Source organism: Medicago sativa, chromosome 8, assembly GCF_051527215.1.
Source record: "Medicago sativa cultivar Bolivia chromosome 8, Bolivia_mono, whole genome shotgun sequence".
Taxonomy (NCBI): Eukaryota; Viridiplantae; Streptophyta; class Magnoliopsida; order Fabales; family Fabaceae; genus Medicago; species Medicago sativa.
Window position 1 is genome coordinate 11,367,331 of NC_140756.1, and position 17,130 is coordinate 11,384,460.

The following is a 17,130-nucleotide window of genomic DNA, read 5'->3' on the forward strand; positions in this document are numbered from 1 at the left end:
TTTCCTTCAATAACTTGCAGAACAAGTAACAAAAAGTGCTTAAAATATAACATGAAATTAACACTTCTTGGCACTTATCAAACTCTCCCCAACTTAACTCTTTGTTTGTCCTCAAACAAAAGATTGAAAATCAAACAAGTAAATGACAAGACACAAGTACAAAAGGCTTTGAAAACTTTCAGATGAATGATTTAAAAGTGAATGCGCGGGCAAGCTTAAGTTTCCAACTAATTTAGAATTCTACTACTAATATGAGATGAATCCTAAGTACAAAGTTCATGTCAAATATTTCAAGACATTGATATATTTACTTACGAACCACACCTAACACACTTCTATGAAAGTAGATAAACAATTGAAATCAAATGAATGAGGGTTATGAACACACATCCGGCAATCAAGTTAACATTCCAATCAAGTTATGTGTCCATCCAAATATCGTTTCAAAAGGCATAAAAACATGGATCAAAAGGTCTTTGAGGGTTATAACTTGGCTTGGCTACAAAAGAAATGTCATATGTGGGGCAATTGAAATCAAAAAGCCTATCAAAGAGGAACATTCCTTGTATCAACCATTAAAATTCACAACCTTCCCTACCAATTATTACAAACCCTTGGTGTTTAAATGAGATACACTTTGATCTTGACAACTTATTCTATTTTTGGATTTTTCTTTCTTTTTCTCTTTTTCTATTTTTCTTTTCATGTACACATTGTTTTCTTTTCTTTTTGTATTTACAACAACACGTTGTCTTGATCAAAGATAAAATTACACCATTATACTTGACATAAGATTTACATCTACCTTCTCTCCCCAACTTGAATCAATATACCCTATTTGAATGTTCCTTTACTCTAAGGCAAAAGGGACAATAAAACAATGAAATTTTAGGGTTCAACAATTAAAAACATATCAGAGTCTTAAAGTGCGTCAAAAATGAACTGGATATTGAAAAGTTTTAAAGGCAAATTCATCAAGCATTGTGCTTATGAATTGACAGTTCATAATTGAGGACTCCGATTCATTTGGCTCAAGTGGGTTAGCAAATACTCGCTCTTCTCACAAGGTAGTCTATTTGTGGTCAAGTATGTTTCACTCAATAACAAAAAGGTGCCTTGATCATATCCATGCCTTCACACAATTCAAACCAATTATTGGATTTAACATAACACAACCAAGTTAAACAATGAAAGCCGGTCTCCTTGCATATGTACAAACATTTGAGGTTTCCTCACTTTTAGCTAGTACTAAGTGGTTCACAACAAACACATTATTGCGAAGAACTAAATGAAATGAAATTTACACAAAGTACTCGTTCCATATTCGAGTAAAAACCTAGAAAAACTGGAAACTTGTACCTTGGCTTTGCGCTTTAATCACAACTATGAATCATTATCAATCATCTGAGATTTGAGATTTAAGCAAGAGCGATATAGAGGAAACTTCCACAATGTTCAAATTAAAACAAAATGAAGTACTTAAAAATTGCTAACACGTTATTTTAACAGTAAAAGAACTTACCAAGTTGGGTTGCCTCCCAACAAGCGCTTGTTTAACGTCGTTAGCTCGACGCCTTTTTCGTTAGGGTGGCCAAAATGAGACGGACAATACATCATCCTTTGTATTCCTTCTTTTCGGGAGGAATTCCATGAACTTTAGATACAGATGATGTGGAGTCCATGTCCTCCTTAACTTTGATTTGAACAAGGCGCAAATTTCATCAATGACCCGGTCTATTTCTGCCTTGTTCACTTTCTTCCCCTTTTCTTCCATTAAGTCTTCCTTGCCAAGTAACTGTTCCTGTTACTCTACCACCTCTATCACTTCTTCATTATCAACAGTTTTGGCCTCTTCAGAATCTGACCATTCTTGAGGAAGTTCTTCTTTGTGTGGTGCACCACATTCTTTCAATGTTGTAACTTCCTCATTTTCAACAACACCTTCTTCAACAATCTCTCCATCTTTCTCAAACATATTTGAATCATTTTCATGTTCTCCATAAGTGGATTGAATGCTGACTTGGCTATCCATGAATTGAGCTTGAATCATCTCCAACTGAATTGATAAATTCCTCAATCTTTGGTTGGTATTTTGCATGTTTATCATGGATTGTTGCATGAAGATATTCAAAGTATTTTCCACATTGGAAATCTGTTCATCTTCATAAGGATATTGTTGATACTGTTGATATGGTTCATACTCGGGTGGAGTGTAAAAGTTGATGTAACCATGATCAGCCATGATTTCTTTTATGTGGAGAACCTGAAACGGATAAAACTAACAAGAAACTTTTCTTTGTTTATCAAAGAGGGGTTAGTAGTAACAACTATTAAGTAAAGAAAACTATTTACGGATTATGTGCAAAAGCTTAAAATGATAAATCAATCGTTCTATCTATGATATCTAAACACCAATCCCCGGCAACGGCGCCATTTTGATGAAGTAGTTTTGCATCAAACAAGATAAGTATTTTTGTATCGTCTCCACAGGGAATAGTGCGTTATCAATGACAGTTTAACATCGATTATCATTCCAAGTATTAAGAGTACTTGTTTGTTTGAAATGTGATTATCTAAACTAATTTGCAAAAAGTAAAAGATGAGATAAATAAGGATTGAAACTTGTTAGGAGTAGCGTTCCTTAACCAAGCGTCACACATAACCTAATGATCCATACGAATTCTAGCTTTATAAACAACATTATCACAATCAATTCTAAACTACCCTTCGTGTCCAAAGTGATATAATTATTTCTAAGTTATCGTTTAAACATTCGTGTCCAAATCCCTTAAACGATAACAAAGTCGATCGGATAACTTAATCGACCGTGTCCAGCCTGATTAAGTATCCGAAAGCATTTAACTCTTGATTATGGTGATTATCACAAGATTAACAAAGTTGTCAAAGAAGTTAACCTAAGATATATTGCTACTCTAGCTCTAGATTCAAGAGTTTGTGTCCAAATCATCTTGAATCTTATTGAAAGCATTAACACAAGAATAACAACAATATTGAATATAAATTGCTAGAATCATATATTGCAAGATCAAAAGGATTACATGTTTAGCAAGATCAAGTACCTCTCATCCTAACAAAGAGTGTTTAGCTACACATCATCATGGAAGCCTTGCAAGGATAGCTTGAAAAGGAAGGATTCATTACACTTGTGATGTCTCAACTAAGGAGTAAGCATCCAACTTCCAAAACCACTCTCACTCTATGAAGAACTACCTTCTTTCTCTCTATAAAATTACAAGCTAAAAGCTATGAAAAACTAAGAGAAAAGGATCCTCAAAATATCTAAGAAAATCCCAACATAATATAATTTCAAGGAATAGCAAGTGGGCTATTTATAGAGGTCTGCCCTGCCTGAGGTCGCAGCTGCGAGCTACACCACTCGCAGATGCGAGTTGAGAAAATTCAAAGGATTCCAGAGAGATACGCTATTGGCGTATCTGGGCAAACCGCCCTTACTCGCAGGTGCGAGTAAGGGAGCTCGCAGTTGCGAGTTTGAGTGCGAGTTGCATGCCTCCTGGATCAGCTTCTGCCCAAATAGTACTTTTTCATGATTTTTGGTCTTTGATCAGTGTCTTGAGGCTAATTCCTGCACAAAAGAGTAGAGTAAGATATATAAAGCGTAATAAGGCATTTAACACCTATTTCTCGGCTTTTCCTTCAATAACTTGCAGAACAAGTAACAAAAAGTGCTTAAAATATAACATGAAATTAACACTTCTTGGCACTTATCAAACTCTCCCCAACTTAACTCTTTGTTTGTCCTCAAACAAAAGATTGAAAATCAAACAAGTAAATGACAAGACACAAGTACAAAAGGCTTTGAAAACTTTCAGATGAATGATTTAAAAGTGAATGCGCGGGCAAGCTTAAGTTTCCAACTAATTTAGAATTCTACTACTAATATGAGATGAATCCTAAGTACAAAGTTCATGTCAAATATTTCAAGACATTGATATATTTACTTACGAACCACACCTAACACACTTCTATGAAAGTAGATAAACAATTGAAATCAAATGAATGAGGGTTATGAACACACATCCGGCAATCAAGTTAACATTCCAATCAAGTTATGTGTCCATCCAAATATCGTTTCAAAAGGCATAAAAACATGGATCAAAAGGTCTTTGAGGGTTATAACTTGGCTTGGCTACAAAAGAAATGTCATATGTGGGGCAATTGAAATCAAAAAGCCTATCAAAGAGGAACATTCCTTGTATCAACCATTAAAATTCACAACCTTCCCTACCAATTATTACAAACCCTTGGTGTTTAAATGAGATACACTTTGATCTTGACAACTTATTCTATTTTTGGATTTTTCTTTCTTTTTCTCTTTTTCTATTTTTCTTTTCATGTACACATTGTTTTCTTTTCTTTTTGTATTTACAACAACACGTTGTCTTGATCAAAGATAAAATTACACCATTATACTTGACATAAGATTTACATCTACCTTCTCTCCCCAACTTGAATCAATATACCCTATTTGAATGTTCCTTTACTCTAAGGCAAAAGGGACAATAAAACAATGAAATTTTAGGGTTCAACAATTAAAAACATATCAGAGTCTTAAAGTGCGTCAAAAATGAACTGGATATTGAAAAGTTTTAAAGGCAAATTCATCAAGCATTGTGCTTATGAATTGACAGTTCATAATTGAGGACTCCGATTCATTTGGCTCAAGTGGGTTAGCAAATACTCGCTCTTCTCACAAGGTAGTCTATTTGTGGTCAAGTATGTTTCACTCAATAACAAAAAGGTGCCTTGATCATATCCATGCCTTCACACAATTCAAACCAATTATTGGATTTAACATAACACAACCAAGTTAAACAATGAAAGCCGGTCTCCTTGCATATGTACAAACATTTGAGGTTTCCTCACTTTTAGCTAGTACTAAGTGGTTCACAACAAACACATTATTGCGAAGAACTAAATGAAATGAAATTTACACAAAGTACTCGTTCCATATTCGAGTAAAAACCTAGAAAAACTGGAAACTTGTACCTTGGCTTTGCGCTTTAATCACAACTATGAATCATTATCAATCATCTGAGATTTGAGATTTAAGCAAGAGCGATATAGAGGAAACTTCCACAATGTTCAAATTAAAACAAAATGAAGTACTTAAAAATTGCTAACACGTTATTTTAACAGTAAAAGAACTTACCAAGTTGGGTTGCCTCCCAACAAGCGCTTGTTTAACGTCGTTAGCTCGACGCCTTTTTCGTTAGGGTGGCCAAAATGAGACGGACAATACATCATCCTTTGTATTCCTTCTTTTCGGGAGGAATTCCATGAACTTTAGATACAGATGATGTGGAGTCCATGTCCTCCTTAACTTTGATTTGAACAAGGCGCAAATTTCATCAATGACCCGGTCTATTTCTGCCTTGTTCACTTTCTTCCCCTTTTCTTCCATTAAGTCTTCCTTGCCAAGTAACTGTTCCTGTTACTCTACCACCTCTATCACTTCTTCATTATCAACAGTTTTGGCCTCTTCAGAATCTGACCATTCTTGAGGAAGTTCTTCTTTGTGTGGTGCACCACATTCTTTCAATGTTGTAACTTCCTCATTTTCAACAACACCTTCTTCAACAATCTCTCCATCTTTCTCAAACATATTTGAATCATTTTCATGTTCTCCATAAGTGGATTGAATGCTGACTTGGCTATCCATGAATTGAGCTTGAATCATCTCCAACTGAATTGATAAATTCCTCAATCTTTGGTTGGTATTTTGCATGTTTATCATGGATTGTTGCATGAAGATATTCAAAGTATTTTCCACATTGGAAATCTGTTCATCTTCATAAGGATATTGTTGATACTGTTGATATGGTTCATACTCGGGTGGAGTGTAAAAGTTGATGTAACCATGATCAGCCATGATTTCTTTTATGTGGAGAATCTGAAACGGATAAAACTAACAAGAAACTTTTCTTTGTTTATCAAAGAGGGGTTAGTAGTAACAACTATTAAGTAAAGAAAACTATTTACGGATTATGTGCAAAAGCTTAATATGATAAATCAATCGTTCTATCTATGATATCTAAACACCAATCCCCGGCAACGGCGCCATTTTGATGAAGTAGTTTTGCATCAAACAAGATAAGTATTTTTGTATCGTCTCCACAGGGAATAGTGCGTTATCAATGACAGTTTAACATCGATTATCATTCCAAGTATTAAGAGTACTTGTTTGTTTGAAATGTGATTATCTAAACTAATTTGCAAAAAGTAAAAGATGAGATAAATAAGGATTGAAACTTGTTAGGAGTAGCGTTCCTTAACCAAGCGTCACACGTAACCTAATGATCCATACGAATTCTAGCTTTATAAACAACATTATCACAATCAATTCTAAACTACCCTTCGTGTCCAAAGTGATATAATTATTTCTAAGTTATCGTTTAAACATTCGTGTCCAAATCCCTTAAACGATAACAAAGTCGATCGGATAACTTAATCGACCGTGTCCAGCCTGATTAAGTATCCGAAAGCATTTAACTCTTGATTATGGTGATTATCACAAGATTAACAAAGTTGTCAAAGAAGTTAACCTAAGATATATTGTTACTCTAGCTCTAGATTCAAGAGTTTGTGTCCAAATCATCTTGAATCTTATTGAAAGCATTAACACAAGAATAACAACAATATTGAATATAAATTGCTAGAATCATATATTGCAAGATCAAAAGGATTACATGTTTAGCAAGATCAAGTACCTCTCATCCTAACAAAGAGTGTTTAGCTACACATCATCATGGAAGCCTTGCAAGGATAGCTTGAAAAGGAAGGATTCATTACACTTGTGATGTCTCAACTAAGGAGTAAGCATCCAACTTCCAAAACCACTCTCACTCTATGAAGAACTACCTTCTTTCTCTCTATAAAATTACAAGCTAAAAGCTATGAAAAACTAAGAGAAAAGGATCCTCAAAATATCTAAGAAAATCCCAACATAATATAATTTCAAGGAATAGCAAGTGGGCTATTTATAGAGGTCTGCCCTGCCTGAGGTCGCAGTTGCGAGCTACACCACTCGCAGATGCGAGTTGAGAAAATTCAAAGGATTCCAGAGAGATACGCTATTGGCGTATCTGGGCAAACCGCCCTTACTCGCAGGTGCGAGTAAGGGAGCTCGCAGTTGCGAGCTGTTCGCATTGGCACTCGCAGTTGCGAGTTTGAGTGCGAGTTGCATGCCTCCTGGATCAGCTTCTGCCCAAATAGTACTTTTTCATGATTTTTGGTCTTTGATCAGTGTCTTGGGGCTAATTCCTGCACAAAAGAGTAGAGTAAGATATATAAAGCGTAATAAGGCATTTAACACCTATTTCTCGGCTTTTCCTTCAATAACTTGCAGAACAAGTAACAAAAAGTGCTTAAAATATAACATGAAATTAACACTTCTTGGCACTTATCAATGGGGTCCCATATGTCTTTAGCAGTGTCACGAACAAGTATAGTTTCCATGATAGATCTATCTATGGATTGGAAGAGGTAATTCTTCGCTTTCAGATCACGAAGCTTGCTCTCATCTGCAAGCCTTCGTTGTTCCGGTGTTGCGTTTGCAGGTGCAACCGTAACTCCATGTTCAATAAGGTTCTAGTATTCTTTGGAACGAAGAAGATTTTCCATCAGCATGGACCAGTGATCGTAGAAACCGTTGAATTTCGGTATTGCAGGTTGAAGAAACGATGATGATTCTGTCATAGTTGCAAGGTAGAAGATGAAGGAGGATTGAAACCACCGTAATTGATTTGAACAACCACCGTAACTAACTCTTAGCCACCGTAACTAACTCTTCTCTCTTTCTCTCTCTTCAAACAAAACTGCGTTTTTCTTTTGAATTGAGAGAAAAATCAGGGCCCTTCAAAGCTCCTGATACCAATTGTAAAGTTGGAAAAACAATACTCTGATATTATTGAAAGGAAACTTGGCTATATATAGCCATTATTTACAATGCCTTGTAACACACGTAATACTAGTAACACAAGCCTACTTATTAATCCTCACACATGTAACAGTTTTTTAAAAATGTCACATATAAGATGTTGCAAAAAGTCATATGTGTAGTAGCGAAAAAAATGTCAATGCATAAGATATATATCAAAAACTTTGAAAGCAATGTTTCTATTGCTGGTTAAGTACATTATCACACGAATTCAATATCAAAAAGAAAAGAAAAAGATGTCAATTCATAAATAAACAAAACAAATAATAGTCTAAAAGCATATACTGTTTGTTCAAAATGATTGAAAAACAGGACATCGTTTTTTCATGAGGTAGTGCAATGCAGATAACAGAAAACCAGAGTTTTAAAGATACCAGAAGAAAAATATTCAACCACAGATTAGTCAATGTACATCATTCAACTCATGGATATTTTTTTAGCTTTAGTAACATAGATGTATATATATAAGATAAGATGAACAGCATCAAATAAATTTCCATATTAGGGTTAGCTGCTATCAAATAACACTAAAAGAATTGTCTCGTCTTATAATAAAAAAATACATCAGCATATTAAAATATTGGGTCTTGCTAACCAGTGCCCTAAGGGCAATGGTTAAGGATTCCATTAATGGAAACTTTGTCTTGGAAATAAAAGTTTTTACTTTTTTCTTAGCAATGACTACACCACTTTTCGATACAAACTTACTTATTTTAGTACTTTAACCAATGCCCCAAGGGCAATGGTTAGCATTTCCCTAAAATATTAAAATTATTTGATTTTGTTTGTATTTGAATTCAATGTGCATACAATCTTCTATCCCAACTCCCTCCCATCGGTGAAAGGTATAATATAACATATTGCCATATACAATGAGAAAATAAAAGAAAGCTAATAACAAATTTTTGGGGAATATAATAACTCAACTTTATCATTGCTCATATGGTGGTGATATGTGTTATTTCTCTTTCATTCCCTCTAGAGTCATGTGCAATGAGTTTTTATGATTGCTCGGACGCAAAGGGCTGCTATGAGGGAGAGTAAGTGAAAGTAGGACATGTATCGAAATTGATGGAAGAACTAAGGTTATGTAAACACACTGACAAAAGGAATACTATGAAAATGATCTAACCACTATGGATCTAACAGAACTTCTGAACTATTAACATAATTAAAAAGAGAAGGGTAAACCATAGAAAGAAAAATATTTAATAAACGAAAGTAATGGAAAAGAACATAAGATGTATAAATACACTGAGAAGACTGAAATAAAAAACAAAAACACTTAAGGTGTGTTTGGGAAGAGGGTTTAGGATGGGAAGGGAAGGGAGGGCTTACATTCCTTTCTTAATTTAAAGATATTATAAAATGATTTTTAAAAAATTGAATAAACAACATGATAAATGATCATATAATACTTCAAAAACACTTAATTTATCTTAAAAAGACATTTTACATTGTTCGCAATTTAAAAAATAAAAGTGAGCCCTCCCCTCCCTTCCCCTCCTAAACCCTCTTCCCAAACACACCCTTAATAGGAAATTAATTAAGTTAAAAACTTAGCAAACAAAATCTTTAAAATGATAAGCTACATGCTACAAGATATAATCAAAAAGGTTCACCATAGATACGTAAACCAAATTTGACATTATAAGGGCACTAGTTTTCTATCACATTCTAAGCAATCAATGAGCAAGTCAACCCGAAGCAACAATCACAACAGAGTTGACATTATCATAGACACATGACTTTTGCATTTCTTAATCCAAGTTGGGTCATGTTAACCTTTAACGCAGCAAAGTTCTGCTAGTGGTTCAGTGATACTGAGGGACTACTACAATTGCAAAGATGCTCTACTACACTCTCTTAACTGAGATATAGAACACTAGATGATTCACCAAGAGTTTGGAAGTAACGGCTTATACGCAACAGGTGGCCTTGAGCATATGCAAGAGGTGCGACCGCCAAGGGCATCATTTAAGGGACACCAAAATGATTGTTTATAGTTAGTATTATATTTCTTTTTACTCACTTTACTTAATTCTTTTTTCTTTTTTTTTTTTTTTTTGATAAATTTGGTTACTCATTAAATTTCTGTCTTGTTTTGTTTACTCATTAAATTTCTAAGTTTAACCTACAAACTCAAATTTAGCTTCTAATCTTAAGGTCCATGTTTCTGAAACTAATTTCATCTAAATAGTAGAAACATATAACAGTTCTTAAAAAAACACATCATTAACAAAAACAGAAAAGAAGAATTGAAAGTGATGTAGGAAGATGAGTGAGCATATCACGGATCATTTTGTTGTGCTATGTATTACTTCTCCTTCGCACATTCAAAGATCCTCCCCTGCAATGAACGTATTGTGTAGTTAGGGGTTTCAGAACTGAGAATTGAAACGCTGAAATGAATTAAAAAGGATAGAAGTGAATCGTTATATATAAAAACCGTTTTCACTCTCTCTGATTGGATTTTGAGGGTTCAACTGGATCGCTGACGTGGACTTTTGGATCCCATGAAAAAGCAACGCAAAGAAAAGAGATGTGGATCGATGAATTGGCACTTGTCTTGCCCATTGAACTAGTGCGCGTTACTCCATCTTTTCATCAAGGGGAAACACTCTCTCCAAGACCACTCCTCCAATAATATAGGGAGTGTTACACAGTAATTCTAACATTTCATGACATAAATTCCTTGGAGCCAAACTGCATAAAAAATAAGGGTCATGTTAACTTGTGCCCTTAGGGCATATGTTAAGCAACGTAAAAGTAGAAATTGTTTCTTAAATTTTGTGCATTCAATTAGTTAAAAGTCAAAAAGTTAAATTCAAATACATTAATTACAACAAAACATTTCTATTTTTACTTCTTAACTTGCACCTTGAGGGCACAAGTTAACATTAGCCAAAAAATAATTATAACTTTTTTTTACACCAACGAAATTAACCCATTCCATTCATTAAATTAGTCATAATATAGGATGGAATGTAATTAAAAACTTGGCAACTAGCGCATAATCAGGCACGGATGCAATGTGGGGGCAATGGGATCAACCGACCCCACTTGCCTCCACTTGCTTATTGTATATGTAACCTAAAATTTGATATTTATGCACTTTGACCCCACTTATATAATATTATTGTCTTCATATAGTTTATTCATAACACTAAAAAAATTCAAAACTAAGAAGGATTTCAATGAGTGTTCTAAGATCACTAGATAACAAATTAAAAGAAGTAATTTTTTATAGAAAGTTGTTGTAATTATTATATCGTCAAAAATAACGCTTATTTTTAAGGAAAAAAAATTCTTTTATGAAATCTTTAACCAATTCTCTTAGAGCATATCGTTAGCAAGGTCATAAAACTACTATTATATTCTAAATTATTTTTATATTTGTTGAAAAAACTCTGTGATTGACGTTGGTGGATGAAAAAAATAATTAATTTGGGTTATATTTTTTATACTATGGTAGAAATAGAAAAATATCTTTATGATATAATTTGGTGGTTGAATTTTTTTTTTGAGCAATCATAAACATAACCTATATAATGTTTGCACACTTATGCGTTTATATAGTTTCATATAAGTTTCTATGATATAACTTTGACCCCACTTATTAAAATTTTTGGATCCGTCACTGCGCATAATTAATACCTTTGAAAACACATAAAATAGCACCCCTCCCCCCCAACACACACACACACACCATCTATGGCTTAGTCTACCCGACATGTCGTGCACAACCAATTTGGAGTCTAGTTTAATAGACACTTTAGGATAACCCAAACTCAGGAGCTAAAGTAGGGTTTGCTTAAGACCACATGCTTTCGCCTCTTGAGGGCTCAGTTGGTCAACGTTCCACATTGTTTACGCAGATATGAAATTTCTTTTGTCGTCTCGAACACGCACATCCGCACTAAAATACTTTGCCTTGAACAGTCGTGTTGTTAGATTACCTAGATTAGAGAGTAGCTTCCATGCTTGCTTGTTCAACATAGCGTAATTTAACGCTAAAATACTATTAAATCCCACCCCTCCTTCGCTTTTGGGATATTTCGAAGTTATTGTTGGAGCACTATTTTATATTTATAATGTTGTTTTTAATTATTGATTGGGACAAAGACAATAGTATGCATGATAATTTTGTCAAAAAAAAAAAATAGCATGCATGATAATTATTTAGTAGCTAATTGGTACGGTTGTAATCTATATTTCGCAGATGCATTTTTGTGTTAAAATTCATGATGGCAATGATGTGTCAAATAGCTATGATAAATGTTGGTACATTGATAAATATTTCCTTCTAACTTTACAACAATATCTTTTTTTGACAAAAACTTTACAACAATATCTATCAACCTTTTTTTAGTGGAATCTATATCAGCTCGTTGTTTTAATAAATTTGACTTTTTTCAAGACAAAAAGAAATAATACATCGTGCCAAATTAAATAACAAATTAGATTGTTGAAAATTGATGTTGAAGTTCTTCAATTTTCGGTCCTCTAAATATTTTCCGTCACAATTTTTGGTCCTTGCTTTTCAGCCTGGTCATGTGTACCATTCATTTTTTGGAATGAGATTTTTTCAAAAATGTTAGACTATCATAAGAATATCTTCAAATTTTTTTTAGCAAAACATGAATTAAATATGAATTTATCTCTTGTTAAATTATTCTAAACTTTTGCAAAAGATAATTATATAATGTACTAATCGTGATTGCAAAAAAAATTAAAATTTTGAATGATACTTATGAGTTGATTTAAAAGCTGGAAACAAAAGTGGTGACAAATTATTTGGAGGATCAAAATTGAAGAAATTTTACAAAGGTACTAAAAAAGAAATTTGGAAATTTTGTAGAGATAAAAAACTTATTTAACCCCTAATTTTAATTCTTCGTTTTAATTTGTTTCAAGCAAGAGGTTAGTAGTGTAAACATTTTAACAGTAAAATTGAATACATGAATAAAGAAAAAGAATAAATGAAAAAAATATTGGTTTTAATGTATTGTTACTTTACGTTTTTGTAATTTTATATTTTTTTTTTATTAATTTAGGTTTCATGTTTTACTCTTATTATATGTTGGTGCATTTTTCATTGAAGCACAAGAAAACAAAACCAGTTGTAAGGACTAAGGACTGCAGGCTTACTATGTTTGTGAAAGCAATGGAAAGTGAAAAAAAAGGACATCATTGTTTCAACCAGAGTCTTAAAGTTAAAGAAAACTAAAGATATAAGAGTAAATATTCAACCGCATGTAACAACACTTTCTCATGAATAATCCAGCACATAAAAGAAATGCTTCCTTCAATAACGAATAACAGAACAGTTAATGTACATATATCATTGCAACTGTTGAAATCCATGCATGTTTGAATGACAAATCATTTTAGCCCATGAAAAAATAGGATTCACATTCCCGTATTTTAGAATTCTTTCATGTTCATTACAATCTTATATTATCACTATCGTCAATAAACCTAATACTTGATGGCATGCTGTCATTACGTAATTTTTAGGACTTATTTTGATAATTTGGTAGAGTTCTGATGCAATATGAAGGATCCAGGGTTGTAAAAGCAAGAATTTATGGAGAACTGAAGCTAGCAAATCGTGGCACGTTTTGCACTGCCGTGACACGATTTTCTCTTGGCAGAGGCATGTTTTTGAAACAATGAAATCGTGATACGATTATCCATGGCGTGCTACGATTAGAGGAAGGATTTGGAAGGAATCTAGGGTTTAATGACAAATCGTGATACGATTTACACTACCGTGGCGCGATTTTGGGCGCAGTCAGACTTGCCTATTTAAGCTGAAGTCAGTTCCAAACATAAGGGTTATGATTTTGGAGAGCAAAAGTGCGATTTTGAGACCTGAAGACTGCTTGAAGGGCGATTTCATCCTCCTTTACTCAGTTCATGTATGTTTTAATTATTTCCTTGATTATGCTATTTGTAAACTCGATTATGAGTAGTTAAATCTCTCAGAGATTAGGTCCGAGATGAATCTATGTAACCCTAATTGATCCATGTTGTTGTGAAACTCTATTTATTATGAATGACAATCTAGTTTTTATTCAATTCAATTGTTATTAATGCTTTTTATATCTTGGTCACATATAAACGTAGTGAGAATGAATGATAACTGACCATAGCTTTCAACTTAGACCTAATTGAATTGTTTTAATAAACAGGGTTAGTCTAGGAATGGATAATCGTTTGTTAGTGATATTAGGTTAACATGTTTAAACCTTCAAAGATTATTAGACCACCTAAGGAATTAGGGGGTGTACAGTTTAAGAAGAGGGTCCTAACTCAAGGGATTGATTAGGACTATTTTGTTAACCATCGTGAAACTAGAGAATCATTCGTAAGAAATAGGTGCAGTATATCAATTAGGGGAACTCAGAGGATTCGAATGACCTAGTCTCATCTCTCCATATACTTTCCAAACAAATCTTTATTTTCTGTTATTTAATTTTATGCAATCAAACTTACTGCCTTGGGCATTTATAAAATTTACACATCCTAGATATTAACTTTATTGCTGAGTTGAGATTAACACAGTCCTCGTGGATACGAACTTATTTGTATTACTTCGATAATACTCATCACTGTATGATATTGTTTATGAAGTTTCTTGCACGCTATGCATTGTTAAGAAAAAAATTATTGCTAAAAATTAATATTTAACCTTTTAAAAAAGGAAAATGTTAACTAGTGCCCCCGGGGCACTGGTTAAGGAAACCAAATATAGCATAAGTACATTGGAACTTGTGTAGTCAAGATTTAAAAAATGTAAATAATGATGTTTTTAATGCAAGTATTTCCTTTTTTGTTTCCTTAACTAGTGCCCCGGGGGCACTGGTTAACAAGACCCTTATTTTAATGGGAAACTTGGTGACGAAGAATAGTTTTTTAGTCTAGAATTAGTCCACATGAGATGTTTTTAATTGTGTTTTTTTTTCTTTTTCTTGGGTCAAATAGTGTAGTGGTTAGAATTTCGCTCCTTAAGGTGAATAATGGGAAATCTCAAGTTTAAACTCCGACCCATCATATTGCGATGTTCTTATCAACTAAGAGATATTCATGAGTGTTTTATACTAGCATCAATAAATGTTGCGAAGTTCAAATGTGATGTTGTGTTGAATTGATTTTCGGTTGAGAAAATAATACAGTTTCTCATTAAAATGCTATGAAAATTCATATGTTGTTTTAACTTTAGGGGGCACGGTTTTTTTTTTTTTTTTTGACAAAAACAAAACGATATTCATTCATTCAAATCGATAGAATACATCATATACAAACATCGTTAAAAACGTAAAGGATGAATCTGCGAACAAACTCACAACACCCAAGTTAATAGCATACGACGGCAAATTGCCTACAAATAATATGATAAAACCTAAGTCACCGAAATACCCATGCTTCTGGATCTGCAACGTTGACGCCCAAATCATTGGTTGAATTTGTAATTGACTGATGTTGATCTTTCAATAGGAACTAAACGAACACCGCGACAAGACGCATAATCAAACGCCGCACAAGATGACAAACAACACAACGCCGCACTTAGACGACGAAATCACAAAAAGTACAAAAGAAAAAACTTGTTATATGTGAAAATCACTTATTTAAATTGAAAGAAAAGGGGAAAAAAGATGTAGAGGCGTGATTCTAGGTCGAAAAATGACCTAAAACCACCCCTCCTCGATGAAAGAAAGAGACGGAAAGTTTAGAGAAAAGTTGGAGTTTCTCTCACTAAAAAAACTAGTGCCGACTTCTCTTATAAAACTAGTAATAGACACGTGCATCCGCACGGGTCACGTTACATTGTGCTAATCAAATATAAAAAAAAAACATTTTTTTAAAAAAAATGTAATTATTTTTTATATGATTAGCACAAAGTAATTACATTGTTAATATCATGAAATGTTTAAAAATATTAATTGAAAATTATCAACATTAATATAATGTTTTTATTGAATGTTTTTTTCTCATATATAGTAAAATATGTTAAATATTTGAATTACGTATGTTATGGATTTTTTTTGGAAGGAACGTATGTTATGGATTTTATTTTCTAATGTACACGAAAACAAATTTTTATATACATATTTGAGAAAGTTAATAAACTAATTTTTTTAAATCTCATGATTATTTTCAAAATATCAAAATTAATGTGATATTTCTATTAAATAACTTTTTATTTTATATGAAAAACATTGGTCAATGTTTGCATCGCGCACGTTGCAGATTTTATGTGTTTTATCTGCATAAATAAATTTTTAAGTAAATATGAGAAAGTTGATATGATAAAATTGTGGAAACTCATTAATATTGTCAAAATATAATAGTGTTTCTATTGAATAGCTTTTTATTTTATACGCAAAATCCCGTTGCAGATTTTGTGTGTTTTATGTGAAGAAACAAATTTTTATCTAAATATATGAGAAAATGGTATGATAAAATCGTGGAAACTTATTAATATTGTCAAAATATAAACATTAATATTGTGTTTCTATTGAATAGCTTTTTATTTTATATGCAAAACACCGTTCAATGTTTGCACCGCACCCGTGCAAAATGTGTTTAACAATAAACCTTTAGAGTTTTGATGATAAGGTTTTACAAATTGACAATTAGAATTGCTAATATTTGTTCAGTGTACAGGACCATAGACAAAAATTTATTTGATGCAGACTGCAAATATAGGAACCGTGCTGCAAAACAATGGACTAAACAAACAAACAAATAATAACTAGGCGCAAACATGGTGAGATGCTTGTACCTACAGTAGCCAAACAGAAAGAAAACAATACTAAGAATAAAGGAAACACGAACAGTAGCGCATCAAATTGCTTCCAATGGATTGATGGAATTATGCAGCAACAGTGAAAATAAAGGCTCGGCACACAAGCTCATCGGCACAACAGCACTATGACAATTAACTGGTTTTTTGGAATAGACTTGGTAGCAGCCAAAAATAATTTTGTTTTGGATTTCGAAAACGTAGTAACAAACAAAAGTAATGGCTGAATACTTAAAATAAAGGATTATATGGTAGTAAAAGTTCCAAAAGAAATAATATAATAATTGAAAAAACTAGGTTCTGAAAGTAATCAATCGAAAATAAGGCATAGTAATAG

The 17,130-nt window shown here is 33.0% G+C and overlaps 1 pseudogene; it reads right to left on the minus strand.

Annotated features, from left to right (window-relative positions):
* Positions 1-1,520: 1,520 nt before the first annotated feature.
* Positions 1,521-2,242, minus strand: LOC146896935 (uncharacterized; annotated as a pseudogene).
* Between the last annotated feature and the right edge of the window lie 14,888 nt (positions 2,243-17,130).